The 9362-nt window shown below is 36.6% G+C and overlaps 1 long non-coding RNA gene across 2 annotated transcripts; it reads right to left on the bottom strand.

Annotated features, from left to right (window-relative positions):
• Positions 1–3435: 3435 nt before the first annotated feature.
• LOC114652102 (uncharacterized) lies at positions 3436–8998 on the bottom strand. 2 transcript variants are annotated; one of them, XR_003716296.2, is made up of 4 exons: positions 8861–8998; positions 8385–8754; positions 8045–8161; positions 3436–7953 (listed from the first exon to the last, which is right to left on the bottom strand). It is a non-coding gene; the product is annotated as an uncharacterized LOC114652102 (long non-coding RNA). The 2 variants fall into 2 exon arrangements; XR_003716294.2 differs by having other exon boundaries at positions 3436–8161.
• Positions 8999–9362: the final 364 nt, after the last annotated feature.

The following is a 9362-nucleotide window of genomic DNA, read 5'->3' on the forward strand; positions in this document are numbered from 1 at the left end:
TAGCATAGATATGAAACTTCTTTAAAAAGTAATATTTAATAAATTTGAACTACAGTTAACCACAGAGCCTCCACTTCCAACAACTAACAAAGGTTCATGAATATTTTCATCACTTGAGTTGGGACCCACTCTCTACAAAGACATTGATATTGTAAAATGGTATTTAAAGACATGTTTTATATGCACTAATATTACAAGTAATCATATTCTGTTATTACTGATATTCATTGTTATAAAATATGTAAAAGACAAAATTATGATACAAACTCTTTGAGGAAGTGATTACAAACTTTTAAAATACTCCAAGTTTCAAACTGGCTAGCCAAGTCTCAGAACGCACCTGAATGCTACATCACATGTATGTTTTCTTACTTGTTGAACATCAAGTCAAATCAGTTCAATTCAGCTAATAGCACTAAGTTGAAAAATCAGCTATTTACAATGGCATTTCGGTAAATAGGTTTTAAAAAATCACGCCTAGAATTCTTACATAGGACCTAATAAGGGTAAAATACCAAAGGTAACGAATACCAAAGTAACAATATTTTCAGAATAATGAATACTTAGGGCGGCACGGTGGCGCAGTGGGTAGCGCTGCTGCCTCGCAGTTGGGAGATCTGGGGACCTGGGTTCGATTCCCGGGTCCTCCCTGTGTGGAGTTTGCATGTTCTCCCCGTGTCTGCGTGGGTTTCCTCCGGGCGCTCCGGTTTCCTCCCACAGTCCAAAGACATGCAGGTTAGGTGGATTGGTGATTCTAAATTGGCCCTAGTGTGTGCTTGGTGTGTGGGTGTGTTTGTGTGTGTCCTGCGGTGGGTTGGCACCCTGCCCAGGATTGTTTACTGCCTTGTGCCCTGTGTTGGCTGGGATTGGCTCCAGCAGACCCCCGTGACCCTGTGTTCGGATTCAGCGGGTTGGAAAATGGATGGATGGATGGATGAATACTTATTGTTGGCCCTTGCAAACGTTCATACAGCATCATGTACTCTGAAAATTGAGAGTACACCTTATGAGAAGGATTTAGGAGTCATAGTGGACTCTAAGCTATTGACTTTCTGACAGTGTTCAGAAGCCATTAAGAAGGCAAACAGAATGTTAGGCTATATAGCACGATGTTTGGAGTACAAGTACAAGGAGGTTATGCTCAACTTTTATAATGCACTGGTGAGGCCTCATCTGGAGTACTGTGTGCAGTTTTGGTCTCTAGGCTACACAAAGGAAATAGCAGCACTAGAAAAGGTCCAGAGAAGAGTGACTAGGCTGATTCCAGGGCTATAGGGGATGAATTATGAGGACAAATTAAAAGAGCTGAGCCTTTTAAGTTTAAGCAAAAGAAGATTAAGAGGTAACATGACTGAAGTGTTTAAAATTATGAAGGGAATTAGTACAGTGGATGGAGACTGTTATTTTAAAATGAGTTCATCAAGAACATGGGGAAACAGTTGGAAACTTGTTAAGGGTAAATTTCGCACAAACATTAGGAAGTTTTTCTTTACACAAAGAATGACAGACACTTGGAATAAGCTACCAAGTAGTGTGGTAGGCAGTAAGACTTTAGGGACTTTCAAAACTGGACTGTGATGTTTTTTTGAAAGAAGTAAGTGGATAGGACTAGTGAGCTTTGTTGGGCTGAATGGCCTGTTCTCATCTGGATTGTTCTAATGTTCTAATGTTTATGACTTTGTTTTAATAAAATGTATATTTCAGTATAATAAATGTTTTTTTGACCAAAAATGATCACCGAAGATAATAATGTGACAAAAAAATATACTTAATGTCGTCTCTATACTTCTGCCAAGTCTCAGGAGCCATGCAACAGGCTGTCTTGTTCTTGTTAGACCAAAAGAAAGTGACAGTCTTTTGCGAAATTTCTGGTCTCAGGCAGTCTTGGCAAGGCTCGGTGAGAGTGTATGTGTAACATCATACAGGTATAGCCGAAATCTGAGTCAGTGCTCTGTCTGCATGGGTCTGTGTGGGTAGTTGTGTCGCGTATGGATACTGTACTGTTCAAGTTTCATAGCACTTCACAAAGTTATCTTTGCGATTAACAAAAACAGTGAGAAACAGTGTCAGTTTACACTGAAAAAAGTTACATCTAAAGTCACATTTTCATTCTGTATTCATACCTGTATTTCTATAAAAATGAAAAAGCTACATCTAAGGTCTCATTTTCAAATAAAATATTTTTTGCAGTTTAAGAAGTGCTGTTTTTTATACAGGTATTGTCAAGCTTGGGTCACAAAGCTGCAGGTATTTTATTACTATATAGAGAAGGTAGATACAGGCTCAAGATTTCATTCAAAATAGGAACTATTACTTCATTACTCAAGCACATAAGATAGAGGCCATGACACAGGCAGTCATCCTGATTTAGCTTCCATCTTCAGGTTAGAAGAACATCAGCGGATTGGAATCATCACTGTGGCAGACCAGGAGAGTGCAAAGAAGAGCAGGTCAAAGCCTGATGTTAAATGTTCTAAACATCGTGACACAAGAACATTACATGGTAATTTTTATCCTTTAGAAGACAACCAATTACTTTGCCATTTTACTGTTTACCAGATGCAACAGAGCAGCTACAAAGCTGTCATTGCACTGCTGCTATTAAAGATGGTGAAACACGGGCAACCCTAGTCACAATGGTATACGTATTTTCCCCATATTCATTACAATGAAATATTTATATGGTCCCATGAATTCTGTTACAATGGAATCCCACCTATATATGGAGTCAATGGTCCAAGATTATTTGCAATAATGTTAATAGATATGTAAGGAATGCACAGGTCCGGATTAACTGAAAAAAAGTTGCTGCCAACTAATGTTTAATATCCTTAAGGCATTGTAAAAGGTAAGTTATTGAAGCCCTCTCACCAGACCTTAAAGGAAGATAAATTTGGGTATCTTCAGCATAGCAGTGATATGCAATATTATAGTTTTTTAGCATCCTACACAGTGGCATAATGTATAAAGAAAATAGAACAGTTTGCAAAATATACTAGTGGGGAACCTCACAAGTAATAGGAGCTACAGAGGATGAGTTGGCAGACTTAAAAGTAAATGCCCTGCACTTCAGAAAAGCTGAAAACCACTCAAGTGCCATATCCTTAATTCCAACCTCTTGTTCAACTCGATTGATGAGGATATCTTGTTCAGCTGTGTCAAACACTGCACTAAGGACCAATTTCACGTCCTGAATAATGAATGAATGTTAAGATACTCTCAAAAATTCTAGCTAGAAGGATGGAGAAAGTGCTGGCCCTCGGTAATATCACAGGATCAAAACTGGATTTATTAAAGGCCGACATCTATCTTCCAATCTCCGACGCTTGTTTAATGTTATATATTCACCAGCCAAAATCAAACACCCCAGAGATATTATTATCATTAGACGCAGAAAAAGCATTTGATATGATTGAATGGAACTAACCTTTTCACTGCATTGGAGAAATTTGGGTTGGCCCGAATATTTGTGCATGGATCAAACTACTGTATACCAGTCCAGAAGCTTCAGTTTGTATTAATAACATTTGCTCAGACTACTTTAAACTAGAACGTGGCACCAGACAAGGATGTCCCTTGTCACCACTGCTGTTTGCAATCGCCATTGAACCACTGGCGGTTCACTGTCAAAATTCTTATCAGATAAAGGGGATTGTCAGAGAAGGACTGGAACAGAAAATTTCTCTATATGCAGATGATATGGGCCTGCAGTTCTAACAGCACTAACAGAATTTCAAAAGATATCTGGTCTTAGAATTAATCTGAATAAAAGTATACTCTTTCCAGTGAATTCACAAGCATATAATATCAGATCGGACACCCTACCTTTTACCATAGCAGATCAGTTTAAATACCTAGGGGTAAATATCACAAGTAAACATAAAGCTCTTTATCAACAAAATTTTGCCGTCTGTATGGAAAAAATTAAGCAAGACCTGGATAGATGGTCAACCCCTTATCTCACTCTAGCCGGAAGAATTAACATTGTTAAGATGAATATTCTTCCTAAACTTCTTTTTTTATTTCAAAACATTCCAATATATATCAATAAATCATTTTTTAAGCAATTAGATTCAACAATAACCTCATTCATTTGGAACTCAAAACACCCACGTATCCGAAGAGCAACCCTACAAAGACCTCAGGCAGAAGGTGGCATGGCTCTACCTAATTTTCAGTTTTATTACTGGGCAGCAAACATACAAGCCATAAAAACCAGGACACAAATAAATGAACATACTCAGGCCTGGTCCGCAATAGAAATAAAATCCTGTAGTACTTCTTTATACTCCCGGCTCTGCTCTCCAATAAATGCAAGTTATCGCAAATATACTAATAACCCAATTGTGCTTTACTCACTTAGAATATGGAACCAAATTAGAAAGCATTTTAAGATGGAAAATCTTTTATTGGTGGCACCTCTGCAAGAAAACCACCTCTTTCAACCCTCGCAAACATATCCAGTTTTTAATACCTGGAAAAGTTTTGGGATTAAAATGCTCAGAGATCTTTATATAAACAACATATTTGCATCTTTTGAACAATTACGTTCAAAATTCAACCTCCCAGCTACACATTTCTTTCACTATCTTCAAATTAGAAATTTTGTTAAACAGATATTGCCCGATTTTCCCCACCTTGCACCCTCCACAATGCTGGAAAAAATACTGCTCATTGCCGAGGAATTAAACACCATTTCCGCAATATTTAAAATCCTATTAGAGTCCCTACCTTTCAAAGATCCAAGAGGACATTGGGAAGAAGATCTCTTAATCAATATATCAGAAAAGGAGTGGAAGGTAGCAAAGCAGAGAAATCACTCGAGCTCCATATGCGCAAAGCATAGAATTATTCAACTAAAAATTATGTATTGAGCTCATCTGTCTCACTTAAAACTGTCCAAAATGTTTCCAGGGCAAGATCCAACCTGTGAATGCTGCAACCAAGCTCCTGCCTCACTGGGTCACATGTTCTGGGTTTGCACCAAATTAACATCATTTTGGACAAAAATTTTTAAGTGCATTTCAGACAGCCTTGGGGTCACAATCCCTCCTAACCCACTAACAGCTGTGTTCGGTGTTCTTCCAGACGGACTTGAATTGGAAAAGGACAAGCAAACGGTGATTGCATTCACTACACTTTTGGCACGCAGACTTATTCTGTTAAATTGGAAGAATCCTAACTCTCCTCTGATAAGTCAGTGGGAAACCGATGTTTTTTATTATTTGAAATTGGAAAAAATCAAATTCTCAGTTAGAGGATCTGTACAAAATTTTTTCAAAACCTGGCAGGATCTGCTCAATATTCTTTTAGAATAAGAGAAATAATTATTACCGCATTTAATTCCCTTCTCCATCTCTTATTTACATATATATTTATTTCTCCCTTTCCTTTGCTTAATGTAATCTTATTAAAAAGCCCTAAGCAATTCTCCTTTAGCTAAGCTCTCCTATTCAGGGGTGGGGTTTGATTTGTCTTTAATTTGTTTGGTTATAAATTGATCTATTTGTATGGAATGATTACAATAAAAATTAATAAAATATATTAAAAAAAAAAAAAACACTGCACTAAGATCCGACAGAATTGGAAACATGCTTTATCCATTATAAAAGTACAGCAAACTTAAACCAATCCCTGATGGCACTCCAAGGGCACACATTCAGATCAGCCTTATTCACAGTCGTCATTACATGCCATTTGAATGTGAGAGAAAAACAGAGTAGCCAGAGAAAACCCACTCAGAAATGGAGAAAACATTTCAAGTCCACATCGGTTTAATGCCTAAATGGCTCGCAGTCTAAGACCCTGGAGCGTTAAGGTAGTACAACAAAACACTACACTGTCACACCCCCCAAGTAAATGTCCAAAATGTAATATTTACAGGATAGGAAAGAAAAATGTGTTATTTAATCATTACATTTTTCCATTGAGATTTTTAATAACATTGGCTTCTCTGTTACATAATTTTTACATTTATTTTCTTTTCAGCTTAAGTTAAATAAGAGCAATGCACTTAGTGTGAGGACAGAACATGCCAAAGTGTGTTAAAAATTGCGACTGTAGGAGGAAAGTAGCGGAAAAGCCCTTGACCTAAAAGGATCAACATGAAATAACAAGCAAATGAGCAGTGAAATGCAGAATACAAGACTGTGGTAACAAGGATTAGAGGTTTCAGATAGACAAAATTGGGCATTTAAAATAGAAAGTGAGAGAAAGGGGAACTTTTAGAAAGGTTTATCTATTGAGAGCAGCTATTGAAGAAAGCAAACAAAGCACTGGAGTATATACTGCAAAAGAATTACAAAAAGACTAATTGAAGTCTTGCCTATTATACCACTTATAGCAAACAGTTCATTTATTCCAGTTAAATACATTAGGACATTTTCAAAAAATGCCATCCAAATATAAAGGTGTTTGAATTTAGTCCATGGACTAGAGGTTTTATGTGAAAACAAATCCAGCAAGTCCAAGGATCCCCACTGGCTGAAAAGACCAATTTTTTTGTATTAAAAACGTCTGTGATTTAAAAAAGAAAACATAAAAGCTTCTGTGGTGAAGAATGTTCTAAAAGCAGAGTCAAACAAATTTTAACAGCATGAATTGTTAAAAAAGTTTACAATTTTTACCTGTAAGAAGCCAGTAAAGGATAAGGCCATGAAGTGGGATGTCGGTTCCTCTTCCTCTTTACTAGTACAGGTCCTCGTTCATCATCCACATGTCACTGGTGCTCTGCCACATTCAGGACTAGAAGGCTTATTTTCAAAACAACAGTTGCATTCGCTCCACACTAAACACATAAAGTTAAAACGTTCCCAGTCTAAATGTTAAACAATATATCTTGCTCACTCCACACTGTTCTACCCTAAATGGAAGAGGGCACATTTAAATAGAAGACGGTAGTTAGATAAAACACAGTTGAAATAATCATGCAAAGGTTGATATTGGAAGATCAACACGTCATGTCATCGAAACCAAAAACAAAATCCTAAATCAAAGATGAAAGTCGTAGCAAAAGTTCAAAAACCAGGTAAAAACAAAACAGACAAAATTTGCATGCAAAGTCTCGAGGACGTTACCCATAATCTTGGGTACCAATTGCATTGAGCTGACCTTAAACACATTGCACCAGTGACATCCCACGTTTATACCTCCTGGCATGAGCCCCTAGTAACAGCGTAGACACTGCTCCACAAAATGGTGGCACCCAATGTAAACAAAATGGTATTGGAAAACAACACTGAAATAACTGAACCATTTTAACCCTTTCGGCCCTGGATTTTCTGTTTTTATAGGAAAAAGTATTTTGTGAGATATTGTATGTTTGGTGTGTCTAGGAAGTTGAAAAATGAAAAAACAAAAAAAATATCACTATTATTATACAATAGCTGCCAATTACTTCAATCTTCTTGAGGAAAAAAAACTGAAAGTGGTGTGCACAGTGCGGAAATGTCCATTTTCACCTCCGTGTTTCGTGGACCGTATGCCAGTCTCTCCAGTCTGCGCTAATAGTAGCATGCCCAGTTCCAACGGCTAAAAACGTACCTGTGCTTTACAAAAATGGCTGCATATATATGTACTAGTAATAGGATGTCTGGGCCGAAAGGGTTCAATACATTTTATAACAGAAAATTATTATCAAAATTGAAATCTGCGTACTTCAAAACCCAAATTGGGTATGGAAAAGTTCAGAAAAACATAAAAGCAAAGGAACAAAACATTTTAATCAAACCTATTTCATAACACCCACTCTACAAAAGAGATGTGATTGATTCATTGTAGAATGATATTTCAAAGCAAAATTCATAAGATTTTCATTAACATTATAAGTAATAAAAAGGGAAAAGTTATAAAAATTAACCTTGTTAATTTATTCAGCTACTGTATGAATTCATCATGGTATCACAAGGTGTATTTGGATCATGTTCTTTTTCATTGATATTTTTAGTGATGGCCCTGCAAATTAAGTTGATATTGTTGTTAGTAATGTTAGCAAATTTTAGAAATAAATGTGGGCAAAGATTTAAAGCAAAATAAACATATGAACCTAAGCCTCTAGCACAGGTCTTCCCTATGTTTAGTCAAGGTTTTCTGCCCACACTGCTGTCTTTTGTCTTGAGTCCATGGCCATGGTCATTAAGTTCCCCGCATAGAATGCCAGTGCCTAAAGGAAAACCCAGACACAAAATGACAATGTAATAACAGAATATGGTAAAAAAAATAATTCTTAAAAGAAGAAATAAAAATGAATAGCATGTCAGAATAAATTAAAAACATCAAAATATAATTGCAAACAACTTCCTGATAGCTTTACATGCTGTTGTGTCTCTGCTCCAGTCAATTTCCTCTAACATTCAATATTTATAATAAAAAAGAGGTCCGCTCACCTGCCCAGAACCCATGACAATTACGGCATAAAGTAATAAAGTGCTTTTTATTAACTTGTTTCCCTTTTTTGGAATTTTTTCTTCAGGCTCTCTCTTTCTGAAGCTTTTCTGATTTCCTTGTCTCATATAGCCCCTTGGCTCCTTCCCAGTTTTTTTCATTTAACACCATTATTCCTGTTTTGTACTTGCTGTGTTTTGACCCCACAAGGTATTTACGACCGCATTACTTTCTCTCCTTTTTCCAGTTGCCTTTTTATTGACCTTTCTCTATTTTGAACACATCTTTCATTTGCATCTGAGTTGCCAGTTTTCTGTCTTCACTCCACAATTTAACTAACCTTTAGACAGGTCTCCAGAAGCATCAAGACACCTAAGGAGTACAGAGAATTGTAGTACAGTGGTGTAAAAGAGATGCTGTTTTTTATTTTACAATATATATATAAAGTACAGTCAAAAATAAGCTAAACCTTTCATACCTTGCATTGAAGAAGATAACTTTCAAAATTCAATTTGTTGGTAGATGTTAGCAAACATGTTTTGAGCAGTTTGTTTGTCACAAATAAATCATTTAGTAGAAGTTAGTGTTTGCCATTGGATCATAAAGTCAATGCATCTCACACAGAAGCCAAGAAAAGAGACCTTTAGTATTGACTGTGGGATCATGAGCATCAGATAAACATTAAGCTCTTTGTCAATATTTTGCTTATGATTCCATCTAATCTTTTTCCATGTTCAATCTTCAGTAATTTTTTTTTCAGTAGTAATTCTCAGTGAATGTGAGTATTGGTCCACTAATAAGCGGCTGTCACATGCAAGAGCATGTTGGAAACCTTATGGGGAACAATTTCCAGGATACATACATTTCCAGGATTTTGAGGTTCAACTGCAGCTTACTTGTTTGCCATTTTTTTTCCAGGAAAAAACAACCTGAAACAGGAAAATTGCCCCTGTCTCTAATCTGCCTCCATTTTCATTCCT

Source organism: Erpetoichthys calabaricus, chromosome 5 (genome assembly GCF_900747795.2).
Source record: "Erpetoichthys calabaricus chromosome 5, fErpCal1.3, whole genome shotgun sequence".
NCBI classification, from domain to species: domain Eukaryota; kingdom Metazoa; phylum Chordata; class Cladistia; order Polypteriformes; family Polypteridae; genus Erpetoichthys; species Erpetoichthys calabaricus.